We start from the raw sequence: 19690 nt of genomic DNA on the forward strand, positions 1-19690 counted from the left end.
TAGAAGGATAACTGGTTGCAGTTTCAGAGGATGGACACTTAATACCCAGGATCAGGATAAGTGAACCATGTACAAAGGTTAACAAACAAAGTTCAAAGAGGGAGGCGCGAAGGACAAACTGCATGTTTAGTCCTAAGCAGCAGCCACTAAGTGAACGATTTCCATCCTTTTGCAGCCACAGGTGAGTACAATCAACCACTCATTGCTTCTTGGAGCATCACAGGATCCCAGGCAGCCAATTGTCTTTGAGGGTTGACACACTGCAATCTGCATACAGGAGGGCTGGCACGAGTCTCCAGCTAGCCAGTCAGTGAGTACTGACACTCTTGGATTTGCTTGAAGAGAAAAGGGTCCCTCAGTTGCTCCGAGGCACAGGGCCGTAACATGTGTGTTGGTCTTTATGGAGGCTGTTTTTCTTTGATAAAGAGAGTATGTAGAAATGTTTCCCCAGTGTTTATCTCCCTAAGATGCTCACACTGTTCAGTGATGATTATCTGTAAGTGGCTTCCATTGAGCCAAAAACAACAGATGTTAAAATCCTCTCTTAATAAATGACCATGGATCAGTGTTTTCTTGTAAAGATGTTGTCAATTCTTAATCTATGCTGTGTTCTACAATTGTTCCTAATGTAAAGGTTTTTTTTCTGTCAGGTGTTCACATTTTCCAGCAGATGTACGGCTGTGAATGGGATGATGAAACTGGTGAAGTGAACGGATATGAGCAGTTTGGTTATGACGGAGAGGATTTTATAAGCTTTGACCTGAAGACAATGTCATGGGTCGCTCCTGTACCACAGGCTGTCATCACCAAATACAAGTGGGACATGAACAGATTTTACACACAGGCAAAGAACTACCTCACCCAGATTTGTCCTGAGTGGCTGAAGAAGTATGTGAACTATGGGAGGAGCTCTCTGATGAAAACAGGTGAAATCATATAACATGCTGTTTTTTGGCCAGAACAATCTTAATATGTTCCTTTTTCTGACCATTAAAACATAAAAGCATTGACACCCCCGCCCCATCAAAAAAACATCACAGTTAAATTTTCTCTTTCTCTCATTTCCATTCACACATTGACATTTGCCTCTTTCTACCTTTCTCCTGATTTCTCTGTCACTCCTACATATTAATTACAATTGTTTGTTTTTTTTAATCATATTTTCCTTTTGCCCCAATTTTCTCTGGACCAATTTATCCACCATCTACACGCTGACATTTATAACCAGTCTCTCCCAGCCTCCATTTCTTTATCATACATACACATGCTAATAGGCTTTTTAAAAGGCTTAACTAAGGCATTGAAATTACATTACATCCCACAGGAATTACATTAGTATGTACATAATAGTAATATAGCATCTATCTTTCTCTTCTCTCCTTAGTTCTTCCTTCAGTGTCTCTCCTCCAGAAGACTCCCTCCTCTCTGGTCACCTGCCACGCTACAGGTTTCTATCCTAACAGAGCTGAATTGGTTTGGAGGAAAGATGGAGTGGAGCTTCATGAGGGGGTGGAGAAAGGAGAGATCCTCCCCAACAATGATGAGAACTTTCAGATGAGTGTTTATCTGGATGTCTCATCAGTCACACCTGAAGACTGGCAGAGGTTCGACTGTGTGTTTCAGCTCTCTGGTGTGAACGAGGACATCGTCACCAAACTGGACAAAGCAGTGATCAAAACCAACAAGGGTAAAAGTGATGAAGGTAGGAAAGGAATTTAGTTTACTGTAAAAATGGTGCAGTTCATGTGGTTTTATTTGAGTTTGATGAAAAGTTTAATTCTTCCCCCGTTGTATACAGATTTATTAAATTTTTCATACTGATACTGATTTGTTAATTTCTTAATAAATATTAACATTTAAAGTTTTGAGCGCTCTGATTTAAATTATTGTCCACTTTGCTGTCTATCTTTTTTTCGTATTCTTATTTAATCACCAAACTGAAGTTTGTCTCTTTTAACGTGTTTCATTTGTTCAGGTTATGATTTATTTGTTGTTGTGTCATCTACAGGAAATTTCCTCGCCAGGATCTTCGCGACCATGAAACGATGGTTCTCGCAGTGATTGCTGTAATTGGTTTCATTGACTACAATTAGAGAACAGGTGAGAGACAAAAACAGAAATCCCTTTAACTCGATGGTTTATCCAAAACAGAATAAGCTCCACAAGGCCCAGAGTCACAGTTCCAGAAGAATAGGCGCTGCATGACAATGTGAGAAAAGATACGATGTATAACATTTTATAAATGTAACTGAAATTATTTTTTTTTTGTAATTGAGAAAAACGTCCCCCATCTCATGAGTAAAACTTGTTTCTATTCTGTTTTCTCTGATCCCTTATGCCCTGTGTAGAATAAAATGTTTTCTGTATTTTATGTTAAATAACTTTTTCAGGATCATTCTTGAGAAAATGTCAGATCAGAGCAGGATGTGGACTAACAGTGTGTTTGTGATGTGACTTCCTGAGTCTCTAGAGCAAATGATTCCTAAAGCCTAAATGACAAACAGCCCTGCAAACAGTGAGATTACTACATTTACTATTTTACTTCTTTTTTGTGCTTCAAAATCACAAGATGATTGCTTGATTGAACTGGGAATGTTAATATATCTTATTTTGTCTTTTTAGGTTTATGGACAAATTTTGCACTGAAACAAGAAGCATCAACAAGCCTCATTTTCCCCCATAAACTGTGACCTCATTAGTTATTCATCATTCACATCATAAAATGAAGTGTTAAGATCTAGTTATGTTGTTGATTTTTTATGACATATATACCTGTATACACTGGACATATACTCACATATATACTATGTAATCACATATATTTCTATAGACCATACACACCTATACTGTAGTGTTTTATATATTGGAATCACTGTGTTAAGCATTTAACCTACATGCTCAAAATCACAAGACCCATAAATTGAGGTCAAATATTATCTACATTTATATTAATAAAGTTTGTGTATGAGCGTTGTATGAGCTGTTATATGAGCACATGTTGATCAATACTGTTTGAAATGTTATAATTGGGATCAATAAGTAACCTCTGATAGTGTTATGGCCAACCCCATCCAAACATAGGGTTAATTCAACTTGGCACTGCTGAGGATGCACCTGGGACTCTTTTCTCCCAAAGTTGTGAAAAACCTTTCTTTATCAAATATAGTGGCCCACCTCTGGCAAAAAAAACAGAGTTTGCCAAGATTGTCAGGATGATTAACTGTTATCTGTGAGATTTGTAGACTTTTGGACTCACTCTGGCCATAAAACTGACAAAGGGACCCAATTAAAAATGATGGATGCTGGGAATAGGGCTCGGAAAAGTTATGGAGTAGCCCAGAAGGTTAAGTGACACAAGTGTCGGAGATTAAAAAAGCTACAAAGTGCAAGTGGGTTTGACAACTGCTTGGGGGGAAAGGATTGACAAACATATTACATCAATAATTGGGGTAATATTGATATTTATAGAGTTAAGAAAGTACTTATTAGTTTAAAATTAATACGGTCCAAGTAAAAAACATGGAATGGAAAGTCACCAAACAGCAGGAAGAGGGATCACTGATCCCATATAAAGGAAGGTTAGATATGCCCCGGGCAGCTTTTTTTCCTAGCTGTCATTGTATGTGTCTCTGCTGTTTGTGCTTAAAGGCTCTACACCCTGGGGTTCGCTTTGCTGGCTTGCTATATGTTGTTGTCCGGTATTGTACTGTTTTGCTGTGCGTATAACACTGTTTAATAAACTCAGTTTTAAGAATTCTACTCTTTTCCAGAGGATCTAAATTGATGAAATGGTGCAAGTTAAGGTGGTTTTATTTCATGGCTGCCATCAAAGATGAGTTTTGACCTGCTTGATTTTGTTAATCAACCTACTGTTAAAAAGATTGAATTGTGCCATAAAGATGGCCTTTTAGGTGTTGCTGCTCACTATAAACTTTTGGTACCAAAATATGGTGTAAAAAGGGACATTAAGCAGGCATTGCTGGAGGGCTTAATTGAGTTGGGTATCTTAATTAGCCCTACTATGACTGAGGTCCCCTCTCAAGACTCTTTCTGCTTATCCTGTTTTTTCCAGATAGAACGGAAGAACAAGCTATAATTGCTACACCTCCGGGTGCCCAAGTCAAGCCAGATGTAGCTCCACAAAACTCTGTCTCGCTTTAAGCCTTTCTCTCCAGAACCCTAGAAATCTAGCAGTGATGCAAAGCTTAAGGTTCACTTACTTCATTTACAGATGGAGGCCCAGGAGAAGGAGAAGGTGCAAAAAGCAGATTATGATATCCGACTACAGATCCGTAGGCTTGAGATAGAAGCTGAAAAGGAAATAAGGTTAAAGCAGCTTCAAGTAGAAGCATTGAAGATATCCTCAGGGCAGAAGACGCATGCTACTTGAAGAAACCCCAAAAGTCTGACAAAAATTTTGAAGTGAGCAAAAACATTGCATTAGTACCTGCCTTTTTGAGTCTGAGGTAGAGTCATATTTTAATGCTTTTGAAAAGATGGCTACTGCTATGAACTGGCCAATAGACATGAAGTATTTTACTTCAGTGTAAATTAGTGGGCAAAGCTCAGGAGGTGGTAGCTTTACTTTCCTTAGAGCAGAGTATGAAATGTGAAGTGTTGAAAGAAACAATTGTACATTCCTATGAACTGGTACCTGAGGCCTACAGGCAGAAATTTAGGAATCACAAGAAGTCTAGCAGCCAAACATGCATTGATCGAGCGTTAAAAAGCGCCACTCTCAGCGGAGTAGAAGACATATTATTGACAGAAGCGGCCCGATTTAGGGGACGAAGAAACAGAGAGTTGGATGCACGACGTTCATAAATTCCACTCACCGCGGGGATGAAGGGCCAAACAACAGGAGAGTCTGGATGAACACTCCTGAGGTAGCGCCGTCTCATAGATCCAGGCACAGTGAGTCCCTGCTTCCAGAACAGTCTGAGTTTTACCTGGACACCTGCTCTTTTCCCTCTCCTCTTCCGTGACTTGCGCGGACACAGAAAGGCGCCACTGATGACACCTAACGAAGATCCAGACACCGGTGTCGGCAGCGGAGGATGGAAAATACCGCAGGAGGATGAGGCATCTTGACTTATCATAGAGGATCGGATGGATAATAGCGTCAGGCGGTCATACGCAAAGTGCAAACAGCAACTCTCCTCACAAACAAAAGGGGTGGGACTGATTAAAGCTACAGATAATGGAATGACATTGCAGCCTGACTATCACCACCCTGATCCCTGTTTCAAACCCTTCATCCTTGAGTGAGTAGTTTCACTGACTGGGAATCCGAAAGGTTAGCAGCCAGTAAAAATACTGAGACACAGGGGCCTCTCAGTCCATCATTAGAGAAGAGATCTTACCATTTTCAGAGGAGTCATTCTGCCAATCTAGCGTCATTGTCCAGGGAGTAGAACACAGATTCATATCTGCCTCTTTGCACACGGTTCACATCCATTCTTCCTTAGTTAGTGGGATTATTAAAGTTGCTGTTCATTCTGCATTGCCTATGAAAGGTATTAACTTCATCCTAGGTAATGACCTTGCTGGAGGCAAAGTCATGCCCATTCCTGAAGTGTTAGACAGACCGGAGCTGAATCTGGAGTCTACCTCAGCCCATGACCAGCCTGAATTCTCCCAGCTTGTGTAGTTACAAGGGCTCAATCAAAGTAATGTCCTGACTTGGCTGATTTCTTTGAGGTCAGATCTCTCTAGTGATGCTGTCACATTTAAGTCTGGATCTAAGGGTCAGGCCAAAGTTCCACCTGCTGATAAATCACAACCAGCCCTGCATTGCACTGCGGTCGTGAGTTCTCAGAATCGGCTCTTTGACCACAAGAATGACAACACCACGGAACATAAGTTTGGATAACATCATAGAAAGCTCACGGCTCTCCAACGGGAGATTGAGAGACCAGTGTTGGACTGTTAGAACAGCTTTGAAATTCTTATGAGTTGTTCGCACTAAAGTAAAAACCATCATCACTTCATGCGGAGACCCCTTCGGCGCCAGCTGCGGTCTCGAGGCTGGAGCTGAACAAAAACACCCTGATAATGACTGTGTTGAGACTGTTCTTCCCATCCTATGCAAGGCCACCTGGGTTGGCTGGAAGACTGTTTACTTAGCCTGGCAGGGCGAAGGACACTGTCTCAGCTGAACTCTGGACACATACACACACACACAGAGACATATATACACATGCAGACATACACTCATCCCACCTCCCCCTCCAAACGCCTTCGACGCTTATTCCCCTCCGATTCTGACGGTGGATCAAGGAGACCAGCGCCCAGGCTGCAGGCCCGGATGCACTGTCTACATTGGATGTCTCTCACCCTTTACCCATCCCTGTTGATTGTCATGTGTTTCTTTGGTGTATTAAGAGTTTTTTTTCATGTGCTATGTGCAGAGGTGTTTTTGTCTGTTCTCAAACTGATCTCCTGTTGGAGCTCAGTCTGGGGGAGTTATTTTTTCTCCTTATCTTTCCTCATGTTGTGCTTTTCCATGTTATACCCTCTGACCTGTCTCCCCATGTGATGTTTGTGTAATGTATGTATGGTTGGACGGGTAAGACAGCGCTGGCACGGCTGGCAGCCTTAACCCAATTTCCCTCGGGATGAATAAAGTATAATCAATCACTCATTCAATCAATCAATCATTTGCCAGTCTCCCGAGAAGAATTAATTACAGCACAGAAAAATGACGTAACCCTGTCAAAGTGTCACTGTCCTCAGTCAGCAGGATGCCAAGAAGAATGTCCTGACAGGACATTTGGGGATTAACAAAACATAAAGCAGAATTCTGAAACATTTCTTCTGTTAGTCTGGTGACGATAATTTTTAAGGTATGTCAACCATTAAACAGAAGAATACTATAAATGCTATGTAAACGGTTGTTGTCAGTGTAAATGCTTGTTTAGCTGTGTTCATCCAAATGATGAACCTTGGCCTCTGGCCAGATATTATCTGCAGCTCTCAGTGAGATAAAGCACGATAGAAACTGGATGAATGGGCGATTAAATCATTGTGATGAATCTAGTTAGATTTGTCAGTAATGCTATTTTTACATTTCGCTTAAATCTATAAATTGTTTCCAGAACACACATATTGTGTAACCATACAAAATTAGACATCAGTGTGACCCATCATTGTTCACAATGGGTCTATCTATCTATCTATCTATCTATCTATCTATCTATCTATCTATCTATCTATCTATCTATCTATCTATCTATCTATCTATCTATCTATCTATCTATCTATCTATCTATCTATCTTTTTTTTTAAATTCATGATCTGTTATGATCTTTAGTTTGATGTCAGATTTTAGTTTAAGTAATTCTGAAGGTTTTTGTCTGATGTTTTATGTATTTTGGGACTTTATGGGGATTTTCCATTTAGAAATTAAGCAGTGATGCTCAAATCATCTCTGGTGTTGGGTTTGGTCAGTAATATTAGTAAAAATATAACAGAGTACATCCAAAGAGGACTCCTCCAGGCTGGAGAAGCTTATCAGGTGGGCTGGCTCTGTGGTTGGCATGAAGCTTGACTCTGGTGACAGTGGCCAAGAAGAAGTCTGGACAAACTGCATCATAGACGATGTCAGCCACCCTCTGCATACTGTCTTCAACACACAGACATGATGCTCCTGCCCAGGAGTAGAACCAGCACACCCCGAGCTATCAGGAGGAGGGGAGAGGTGGACAATGTCAACACAAACTAAATAAACTGACACTTTGTCACTGTTTACACTTTTATTACTAGACTACTATGGTAAATGGTAAATGGCCTGTATTTATATAGCGCTTTTAATAGTCCCTAAGGACCCCAAAGCGCTTTACATAACAAGTCATTCACCCATTCACACACACATTCACTACTAGATTTCAATAAAATAATAGTGATGATTTTCTTTGTGCTTTTAAGTGGGAAAAAAGCACATTTTCTCAATTTTGTTTTGCAGCTGTCTTTAACAAGATGGAGTATTTGGTCAAATGGTATAGATTCTTTTATACTATTATTGCCTAGTGTTTTTCTTTTTTTTTTCTTTTTTTAAACTTTGCCTTCTTTACCATACGCTTGAAGTAGAACATCAATAATTCAAATAGTATTCAAAACCACAGTTGCATTCCATGTCTACCCATTATTTCACACTGGATGAAGCCAGTCTCAGTGTAATGTCTTTTGTCCTCTGAAGAAGAAAAAACCTAAAAACTGAAATCTGCCTGACAATTGATGATGGGGAAGTTGTCAGGCTAATGTTGGCTAAGTTGCTTGGAAAGAAAAGCGCCTGGACTTCTTTAAGTTGCTTGAAGACGTTTCACCTCTCATCCGAGAAGCCTCTTTAGTTCTAAGATCAAATAGTGGAGAGTCCCAGATTTTAAGCATGGGGGGCAGTGAACCTGCTAGTTTTTGTTTTTTCTGAAATTTTTGTTTCTGTTTGCCAAGTAAAATAACTTAAGCATCTAAAAATAATACTTTTCTTGCTCTGTTTACCAGCAATTTGGAAATACTAAAAGAATTTTTTTTAAAGGGGGCTTAATTCTGTTCTCATTTGTACTCACATCACAGTGAAATACAAGGTGACACCATATCTAATTACCAATACATTTCAAATAGTTGTCAACTGTTGCATGTAACTTTAAAGAATAAACTCTGCCATTCTTGCAAATAGTGATCAATCTCTGAGATCCACAGCCAGTAAAAAGTGCACTCCTGTCTTCAGCACACATGAAACAACACCATCAGAATAATTCATCGTATTTGTTTCTTACTGATAGCTCTAGGACAACATACCGTGCCCAAACTTGACACAGAGATAGAGGACTGTGAGAAACAAGCTACTAAAAAGTGTAATGGATTTAATGAATAGGTTTAAACTAAAAGTCTGTTGTCTTCTTCAGGTATCGGGGGAGCAAGACAGCAGGTGGAAGTCACAAGAGATGTCTTTTTGCAGATAAGAATAGTTATCTGATGGACATCATCCTCTGGGCCCCTAACAGAAAATGCAAGTCAAAGTTAATACCATAGGATTTACACTTCTTCTGGTGTCACGCAGTCACCCATCCTCATCTTCTTCTTGAGTAGAGTGAGGGCTAAAAGTGAGATTTGGCAGGTGGGGGAACCTTCAGATTGGTTGGTGTGGCTCAGTGTGAGGAAATGAATCAAAACTCACAATAATTTCTCTTTTGAGCTCTAGTAGATTTTCTCCATGTACAGGCTGTGATCAGCTGACTTTTGCTGTTGCTCTGAGGTTTACTGCTTTGTATGAATTTAGCCATCTTGGCTTATATCTATTTGTTACTAGTAACTAGTATAAAGGTTGAATTCAGTGAATGAATCTGAGCATCATCAGTTTAAATTCAAATTAATCTCTGCTTAACATGATGTAACATACAGTGGCTTGCAAAAGTATTTGCCCCCTTGAACTTTTCCACATTTTGTCACATTACAGCCACAAACATGAATCAGTTTTATTGAAATTCCACGTGAAAGACCAATACAAAGTGGTGTACACGTGAGAAGTGGAACGAAAATCATACATGATTCCAAACTTTTTTTTTTAACAAATAAATAACTGAAAAGTGGGGTGTGCGTAATTATTCAGCCCCCTGAGTCAATACTTTGTAGAAGCACCTTTTGCTGCAATTACAGCTGCCAGTCTTTTAGGGTATGTCTCTACCAGCTTTGACATCTACAGACTGAAGTCCTTGCCCATTCTTCTTTGCAAAACAGCTCCAGCTCAGTCAGATTAGAGGGACAGCGTTTGTGAACAGCAGTTTTCAGATCTTGCCACAGATTCTCGATTGGATTTAGATCTGGACTTTGACTGGGCCATTCTAACACATGGATACGTTTTGTTTTAATCCATTCCATTGTTGCCCTGGCTTTAGGTTTAGGGTCGTTGTCCTGCTGGAAGGTGAACCTCCGCCCCAGTCTCAAGTCTTTTGCAGACTCCAAGAGGTTTTCTTCCAAGATTGCCCTGTATTTGGCCCCATCCATCTTCCCATCAACTCTGACCAGCTTCCCTGTCCCTGCTGAAGAGAAGCACCCCAGAGCATGATGCTGCCACCACCATATTTGACAGTGGGGATGGTGTGTTCAGAGTGATGTGCAGTGTTAGTTTTCTGCCACACATAGCGTTTTGCATTTTGGCCAAAAGTTCCATTTGGTCTCATCTGACCAGAGCACCTTCTTCCACATGTTTGCTGTGTCCCCCATATGGCTTGTGGCAAACTGCAAACGGGACTTCTTATGGTTTTCTGTTAACAATGGCTTTCTTCTTGCCACTCTTCCATAAAGGCCAACTTTGTGCAGTGCACGACTAATAGTTGTCCTATGGACAGATTCCCCACCTGAGCTGTAGATCTCTGCAGCTCGTCCAGAGTCACCATGGGCCTCTTGGCTGCATTTCTGATCAGCGCCTCCTTGTTCAGCCTGTGAGTTTAGGTGGACGGCCTTGTCTTGGTAGGTTTACAGTTGTGCCACACTCCTTCCACGAATGATTGCTTGAACAGTGCTCCGTGCGATGTTCAAGGCTTGGGAAATGTTTTTGTAGCCTAAGCCTGCTTTAAATTTCTCAATAACTTTTATCCCTGACCTGTCTGGTGTGTTCTTTGGACTTCATGGTGTTGTTGCTCCCAATATTCTCTTAGACAACCTCTGAGGCCGTCACAGACCAGCTGTATTTGTACTGACATTAGATTACACACAGGTGCACTCTATTTAGTCATTAGCACTCATCAGGCAATGTCTATGGGCAACTGACTGCACTCAGACCAAAGGGGGCTGAATAATTACGCACACCCCACTTTGCAGTTATTTATTTGTAAAAAATATTTGGAATCATGTATAATTTTCGTTCCACTTCTCACATGTACACCACTTTGTATTGGTCTTTCACAAAATTGATTCATGTTTGTGGCTGTAATGTGACAAAATGTGGAAAAGTTCAAGGGGGCCGAATACTTTTGCAAGCCACTGTATGTATATCATTTTCATGGTCATTAGAACCATTATTTAATGTAATACAGAGGGTTTACAACATGGTACAAAACACTGGTTACAGTGTTTTTTAGAAAACATCTAAAACGGCATACACAGAAATGTAAAAAATAAAATGAATAAATAAATAAATCATTAGACAGATGAAATAAAGGTTATAACAGAATAATGGGAAATGGAGAGCTTGGAAAAGAGAAACAGCTCACGATTGAAAGCACAGCAACTAGTGCCTCTAGTGTTTACTGATGATGGGACTGCTCACAGAAACAGCACCATTAAATCTGAAGAGTCCAGGTCTATGATCTCTGCTCAGTTCAGCCAAAGGCTGCGAAACTGATTGTGCCTCAATACAAACAGATAATAACCAAATGTTACAGCTCCATAATCCAAACTAGATCTTATCACTGATATATATGCACATACATTTTTTAAAATTAGCTTTTGTGATTCCCATTGTGTTTCCACCAGGTATTATATTTAAACTCTTTTTACATTTTCTTCTCAGTCCGATTAATGTGCTGTGTCCATGTAAGCTTTACATCAAAGTGCACTCCTAAAAATTTAAATGACATACAGATAAATGAAGCAATCTTTGCTTATATGTTTCCTGTTTAAATAAACCGTTTTGTTTTATTTTCCATGGAGAGCTGAAGTCCTCATGCAGTAGCCCATATTTGTACCTACTTAACTGCTTCTTGCAGCTGCTTTTTAACAGTCTGCACACTTCTTCCTCTCTTCCTGATGAATGTATCATCTGCAAAAGCCTATATGCCTAAAGGGATTTGATCAAAGGTATATTTAATCTTAATTAAAATTACTAATGGGTTAAATACTCTGCCTTGAGGAGTTCCATTCTCAACTACACAGCTTCTAGATTCTGCACCATTTATACAAAACCTTATTGATCTTTTGTCCAGAAAGTGTTATGTTACGGCTGTGTGCAGACAGGAAGAGGACCCAAAGTGCAGACTCCGGAGACAAAAAGGTGAACTCAAAACAGCTTTAATGCTGAACTCAAAAAGGGTAACAAAACATACCTGGGAAAATCAAAATAAACTTAAACCAGAGAACTGACAGAACACACAGCTAGGTAAACGGTAGAACGCGACAGAGAGCACAGGAAAACACAGGGCTTAAATACGCAGAGGGAGTAATCAGGGAACGGGCAACAGGAGGGAAACACAGCTGGGGCAAATCAGGACTAACGAGACAAAGAAGCATAAACTGAACACACTGAGAAAAGACAGAGACCTTCAAAGTAAAACAGGAAACACAACACAGACTGAACTTACAGACACAGACTGACTGGACACGGAATATAGCAACTAAGGATACACAGAGACGCCGAACTAGACAAGGGGATACAGCTGACAGGGGAGACAGAGCAACTAGAGATGACAGAGACATAAACCATAAGACAGAACTCAAAGAAACCAAAGACTAGAAATTATAACTAATATAACAAACTCAAAAACCCTGGGTCAACGACCCAGGCCTCCTAACAGTAAGTCTCTGACCCAATTAAACAATCTACCTTTTACACCCATTTTTTAAAGTTTAATAAATAATCATTCTTTCAGACCATGTCATAGGTTTTTGTTCTATATCCAAAAACACTGCTCTCTATTTTTTTATTCATCGGTGCTTTCCTTTTCACCTCTCATCAAAGAGTCTTTTTCAGTTTAAAAACAAGAGGTAGCTCATTCACAGTCCAGAGATAGCCTGTTTCTCTACAAGGAGCTCTGCTAGCAGATGGAGGCAGTTTAATGTTTTTAGTCTTCGCTGACTAAAACTAGTTTGTCCTGTAGCAGCCACCGTACTAGCATTATGCAACTGGATTGGGAGGGGTAAGAAAACACAACTTAGTTGACTGAAAGACAGTTAAAGACAAAGCTTACTTTTATATTCAGCAGTACTACAATCCCATTGCTAGATGGCGCCATCTGACAAACCAAACCCAGCAGCACATTGTGGAGAAACCTAGTCCTGCAGCAGAGCTTAATCATAGTCTTTGATACTTAGACAGGTTTATGTGCAGAATGAGTGGATTATTTATGAACAGTGGGATTATAACTTGAAGTGAGTTCATATGAGAGGCAGCAAGTTATGAGAAAGAGTCTGAGGGCAGAGGTCAGATGAGGACAAGAGAAACAGAAATAACAGAAAGTCTTAAAATCCAACATTATATTTAAATTTTTATATGTAAATACATAATATTCAGTCTGTAGCCCTTTGGTTTAGACAATAATACTTAAATATTGCCTCTTTATTTGTTTGTTTTTTTTAAATAAAATTCAACATTTCTGATTTTAGGAATTGATCGTTTCCTTATTTTATCATTGCAGCAACGTTGCAGAAAGAGAAGGACACACAGCTATTCCAGCTGATTTGGCTGGAGTAGGTTTCCAGATGAATTTGTGGGTGGATGAATAATTGTATCTGGATTACTTGGGGAAGTTATTTGTATATGAGTGTAAACATGAGCATAATTTAAATTACTTTTAAAATGGATTTAGTAAGCATGTGATTAAGTATAAATAACTTCCGAAAATATGTGATAATAGATGTGACACAAATATACATGATTTTGATTAGACAGCCTACAGTGACGTAGTGGTTAAAGACACAGAGCCCACAGACTACACACCACTAGCTCTTTGTTTCTGAGGTCATGAGGAGTTTCACTTTCCAAAGAAAACCTTAGTTCCCTTTTTTTGCCTGGTTACTGTTAAGATGCAGCCAGCTTTGAATTCCTATTGGTCAGAGAGGAGCTACTGCGCATGCCGCAGTTTCATTTTCACTGTGGCGGAGTCTAAACAATAAAGACATATTTTTTTTCCATCTTTGTTACAGTCAGGTGTATTACCACCACCCACTGAATTCTGCTGCTGACCCACATCTCAAAAATCCAAATCTTATTAATGAGGGCGAGAGAGAGATAAATAGAAATGTTTTTTCATTGGATGTTGTGGCAAATCCTACTCAAAAAACAAATGGGTGTGTCGTATCTCTTGTCCCAAATCAGGTGGAACAGGTTGCAAGCTAAATTTGTGGGTGGATGAATAATTGTATCTGGATTGCTCTGGAAACACAAGGTTAATTGCATAGTTGTGTAAACATGAGCATAATTGAAACTACTTTTAAAATGGCATTAGTAAGAATATGATTAAGTACAAATAACTGCAGAAAATATGTGATATCAGAGAGGAGACATGCGGACTCAGAGGCAGTAGTTTCATTTTTTGGCAAAATTAAAACAATAAACGGTTGTATTAATTTTTTTCTTCTTATAATGCGAGTATTGAATTGAAGATGAGGACGTTTATGATGCTGCTTCTTTACTGGGCAGCGTCTGTGTCTGCAGGTAAGCTTCATAAAAATGAAACTGTTCTTTAGAGATAGTGTTGCTCTCAGGTGGCTCATGTGTTACTGTAAATAGATTCTCGGCTTGTATATATTCAAGATTTAAGGTTTATTTTTATTTCGCAGGGTTGTATTTTTTTTCACAGAAATACACAGGCTTCAACAAAATGTTGCTTCTCACCAGCCTCTACAGTACAATGATCAGTAAAACCAAAACTAAAAAAATACAGTAATAACTAAAATAAGGATAAATAGCAATGAAGCCGCAGCTTGCAGAGACGCAGAGCAAACTCAAGTGTAAATTCAGCTAGCAGCAGTCCTCTCACAGAGAGGGATTAAATTAGATCAGATTAAGTGTGTGTTTATGGATTGTAGAGGGAGGGGCCAAAGTCCATTTATCAGTCTCACAGTTAGTGCAGAAAAGTCTTCCAGCATCCTGCTGGTTCTGCAGCTGATGCTCCGTCACCTCTTTCCAGATGCTGGAGGGAGAACAGGCCGTGAGAGGGCTGGTGGGGGTCCCTGATGTTTGTAGCTGTTTGCAGAAAGCCTACAAACATCAAAACCTAAATGAGTGTTGGTTTACAAATTATTTTTTGTTAAAATTAAATTTCTAATTGTAGAAGAAGAAAAATTTAAACTGCTCATAATGTTTTATGGTGTATTAGCAAAAAGGGAAAGAAACAGTTGAAATCTGCACAATACTAAAAAATTAATTCATTGGCAGCCTTTGGTCAATATATAATATAAGATGATCAGAAAAGATAAAACATTGATTCATAAATCTATTTTTGTATTTATAGAGGAGACACTATAGTTTCTTTATTTTGAAAATATGCTGATTTTTAAAGCCGTGTCTCACAACATTAAACATTTCTTCCAGTGAAGCACTCTCTGAAGTATTTCTACACTGCATCCTCTCAAGTTCCAAACTTCCCAGAGTTCGTGGTTGTTGGGATGGTTGATGAAGTTCAGATGGTTCAGTTTGACAGCAACACCATGAAAGCTGTGTCCAAACAGGACTGGATGAACAGAAATATAGATGAGCAGTACTGGGAGAGAGAGACTGGGGGCTTTGTAAGTGCCCAGCAGGTGTTCAAAGCCAACATTATTTTTTATTATTTTTTTTATTTATTTGTTCATTTCAGGCACAACAAAGTACATATATTAAACATAAAGTGCACAAAAACAAAAAACAATTTACCTGAAAAGGAGTGGGACGAAGAAAACTTATTAAATCCCACCCTTATACTCACTCATCAACAAAAACCAATAGCTTCCCACAGCTACGCCCATCATTGCAAACCAAACAACACATCAACAGCCCCGGGCATCTCAACGGCAGCTCACAAACAACAAATAGAACCTTCGTAACTGAATACAAAATATATTAGTTATAAATTGCGTTACCACAGGTAACAGGCAATAATAATTACATAGTAACAAACACACATCTACACACACATGTACATATATGTACATACATACACTTTTCTTTTCCTTTCTTTTTTTGGAATCCATACCAGCAATGGTAAGAGAACAAACATTACAGAGCACACCAAAACCATCATTGAGTATACTGTGACCAGACCAACTGTTTGTAGAGGAGTTTAAATTTATGAATATTTTTGCATTGTTTCAGTTGTAAACTCAGACTGTTCCAGATTTTCACACCACATACAGACACACAAAAACCTTTACGGGTTGTTCGAGTTCTGGGTAATTTAAATTCTCCGAAGCCTCTCACATTATAAGCCCTTTCTCGAATTTCAAATAAAGTTTGTAATTTTGCAGGTAGAAGTTTATTAAAGATTTTGTATAAGATTATAGATGTATTGTAATTAACCAGATCCTGGAATTTAAGTAACTTTGCCTGAAGAAAGAGTTTGTGAGTATGATCTAGATAACCAGCCTTGTGAATAATACGCAGTGCTCGTTTCTGTATACTGTGACTAATGGATTGGTTGTATTTTTATATGTGTTTCCCCACACTTCCACACAATATGTAAGATATGGAAGAACCAGGGTACAGTACAGAGTACGAAGTGCATCTTTATCAAGGTATGGTTTCACTTTGTTCAAAAACTGCGAGGCTTCTGGAAATTTTGGTTTTATGTGTCTGACGTGGGGTTTCCATGAAATTTTGTTATCAATTACGACTCCAAAAATTTGTTTTCACTCACATTATCAATTGGTACACCTTCAATAATAATTGGTAATTTATATTATATTTTAAATTACCAAAAACATTGCTTTAGTTTTATTTATATTTAATGATAATTTATTTATATCCATCCATTTTTTTTATTAATTTTAGCTCCCTGTTTACGGTCATTACAAGATCAGTATAATCATCGCTACTGAAAAATATGTTTGTATCATCTGCGAACAGTATGAGTTTAAGTACTTCAGAAACATCAAAAATATCATTTATGTATACATTGAAAAGTTTTGGTCCCAACACTGACCCTTTGGGGAACACCACATGTAATACCAAGTTTCTCTGAATGATAATGCTCTATGCTAACATATTGTTCCCGACCCGTTAGGTAACTTTTAACCAGTTACCAGCTTTCCTCGAATACCATATCTTTCCAATTTATCCAATAAAATTGAGTGATTGATTGTGTCGAAGGCCTTTTGAGATCAACAAAAATACCAACTGCATATTTATTTTTATCCAGTGCATTAGTAATTTCTTCTACTGCCTCAATTATCGCCATTGAAGTGGTTCTTATGCGTTCTGAAACCATACTGACCAACATGTATTATTTGATGTTTTTCAAGGAATTTTTCTAATCTTGAATTTCAAACTTTTTCTAAACTTTGAAATTGCAAAGCAGCGCTTCAACCAAACTGGAGGTTTGTTTATATTTTCTTGTTTTTTTTACTGATATTTGATGTTAATGTTTTCAGCGTTTATTTTAGTCGTAAACAGATTTGCATACATACACTTTAAAATACTTCATTCAGATTAAAAAGATTTAAATACAGGATGACTCACGATGAATGTAAAGGGCAGATGGAGGGCAGCTAGTGAATCAGGAAGCGCAGAGGATGAGTAAAGAAGACGTGAGGGCAGCTGTAAGAGGATGAAGAGTGAAAAGGCAGTTTGTCCAGATCACATCCCTGTGGAGTTATGAGGATGTTTAGGAGAGGGAGCAGTGGACTTTTTAACCAGACTGCTTAACGTCTGGGGAATGGGGAAGCAGCAGTATGGCTTCATGCTGAGAAAGAGCGCCACAGACGTGATGTGTTGCAAAGAAAGCACATGATAAGATGCCAAAAGGTGAACTGTGGTGCTGCACGAGAAAGTCAGGAATGACAGAGAAGTATGTGAGGGTGGTGCAGGACCTGTATCTGGACAGTAAGACACAGTTGTGTGTGGTTGGAGTGACAAATGGGTTCAAGGTGGGGGTGGGATTACATCATATATCTGCTCTGAGCCTCCTTCATGTTTGTAGTGGGGATGGACAGGTTAAGTGATGATTATTAATTTAAATACCTGGGTCAACCATCCAAAGTAGCAGGCAGTGCACAAGTAAGGTGCAGGGTGTCAGGGTGTGATCTGTTGCATAAAGACAGAAGCAAGAGTGAAAGGGAAGGTTTACAAGATGGTAGTGAGACCTGCTGCGATGCATTGTGTGGAGATGAAGACACCGAGTTGGAGGTAAAAGAGCTGATGATGATTTTATTGGGAGTGACCAAGTGGCAAGGCTGAGATGGTTTGGAAAGAGAAAGACCCTGGGGGAGGTTCATGGATGTAGAGAAGGAGGATCTGCTGTGGCGACTCTTAAAAAGAGTGACCGAAAGAGGAAGAAGAAGAAATAAAGAATTGTGAAGTCAAATGGCATTTTTCTCTCCTTCATTTAACATTTTGAAAACAGCGTTTGTACTGAGCTCACATCTTACATAGCTTGTCTTTCAGGATATTTATTATTATGTTTATTGAAACCAGTTGTAGCAACTCACTGCTGAACAGGCTTCTCTGTCCTGAAACCCTCCTTCTGTGGAAGCTGTGTTGAATCCACACTGTGCTGTCCTGCATCAGTGGGTTTAGGTCAGGTATTTTAGTCTCTGGTGACTGGTGTCTCTGTGTTAATGTGAAATAATGCTGGATCTCACTCTGACTCACTATCGCCTTCGTCTTTGTTCTTCTTTCAGGTGTTCACATTGTCCAGCGGATGTACGGCTGTGAATGGGACGATGTGACGAATGAGGTGGACGGATATGAGCAGTTTGGTTATGATGGAGAAGACTTCATAACATTTGACCTGCAGACAGAGACGTGGGTCGCTCCAAAACAACAGGCTGTGGTGACCAAACACAAGTGGGACAGTAACAAAGCTTTTTTAACCAGTGTGAAGAACTATTACACTCAGATTTGTCCTGAGTGGGTGAAGAAGTATCTGAACTATGGGAGGAGCTCTTTACTGAGAACAGGTACAATCACATGACCAGACTTAGAGTGATAATTTACCTCATTTTTATTAAGTATTACTACTTTTTTATGACCAACACAGTTAAGTTCAGTGTATTTTCTCTCTTCCTCTCTGTCTGCTAATCTCGTGTGGTTTTTTTTAACAATAATCAAAATTTATTTATTCGTTAAATTTCAGAACCATCACTTCAGCCTTTTACAATGTGTTTCCCCCCCTCTTCAAATATTTTTCTTATTTCTTTCTTTCGACTCTGTAATATCCTTCATTTTTTAAACAGACTTTACATGGTACTATATGTACATTAATATGTGTGTCTAAGGCATTCAAACAGACATAATAAGTTAGCATGCTGTTAATACAGAAACTGTGAACAGTGTTTTTCTTTACTCTCCAGTTCTTCCCTCAGTGTCTCTCCTCCAGAAGTCTTCCTCCTCTGCCATCAGCTGCCACGCTACAGGTTTCTACCCTGACAGAGCCGAGATGATGTGGAGGAAAGACGGAGAGGAGACTCATGAGGGTGTGGAGATAGGAGAGATCCTCACCAACAATGATGGGACCTTCCAGATGAGTGTTAACCTGGATCTGAGATCTGTTCCAGCTGAAGACTGGAGGAGGTACGACTGTGTGTTTCAGTTCTCTGGCATCAATGAAAACGTCACCACCACACTGGATAAAACAGCCATCAGGACAAATGAAGGTAAGAAAATAATCAGAAATGATGAAGATGTGTTGTTTGTATTGTTTTGTGTTTGAGCTGATGGGTGTCATAAAATATTGCCTTTATTTTCAAAATGTAATTTTACTCATTTTATAGCCACAATGGACCTCCTCATATGACACATCATATATAAACAGTCTAAAACAGAAAAAAACCCATTAACATA

At 39.2% G+C, this 19690-nt stretch overlaps 1 pseudogene; it reads left to right on the forward strand.

Moving 5' to 3' along the window:
- The window catches only part of LOC116315412, a 36738-nt pseudogene that overhangs the window by 2899 nt on the left and 14149 nt on the right, over positions 1–19690 (forward strand).

This window comes from Oreochromis aureus, linkage group 22 (assembly GCF_013358895.1).
Source record: "Oreochromis aureus strain Israel breed Guangdong linkage group 22, ZZ_aureus, whole genome shotgun sequence".
Lineage (NCBI taxonomy): Eukaryota > Metazoa > Chordata > Actinopteri > Cichliformes > Cichlidae > Oreochromis > Oreochromis aureus.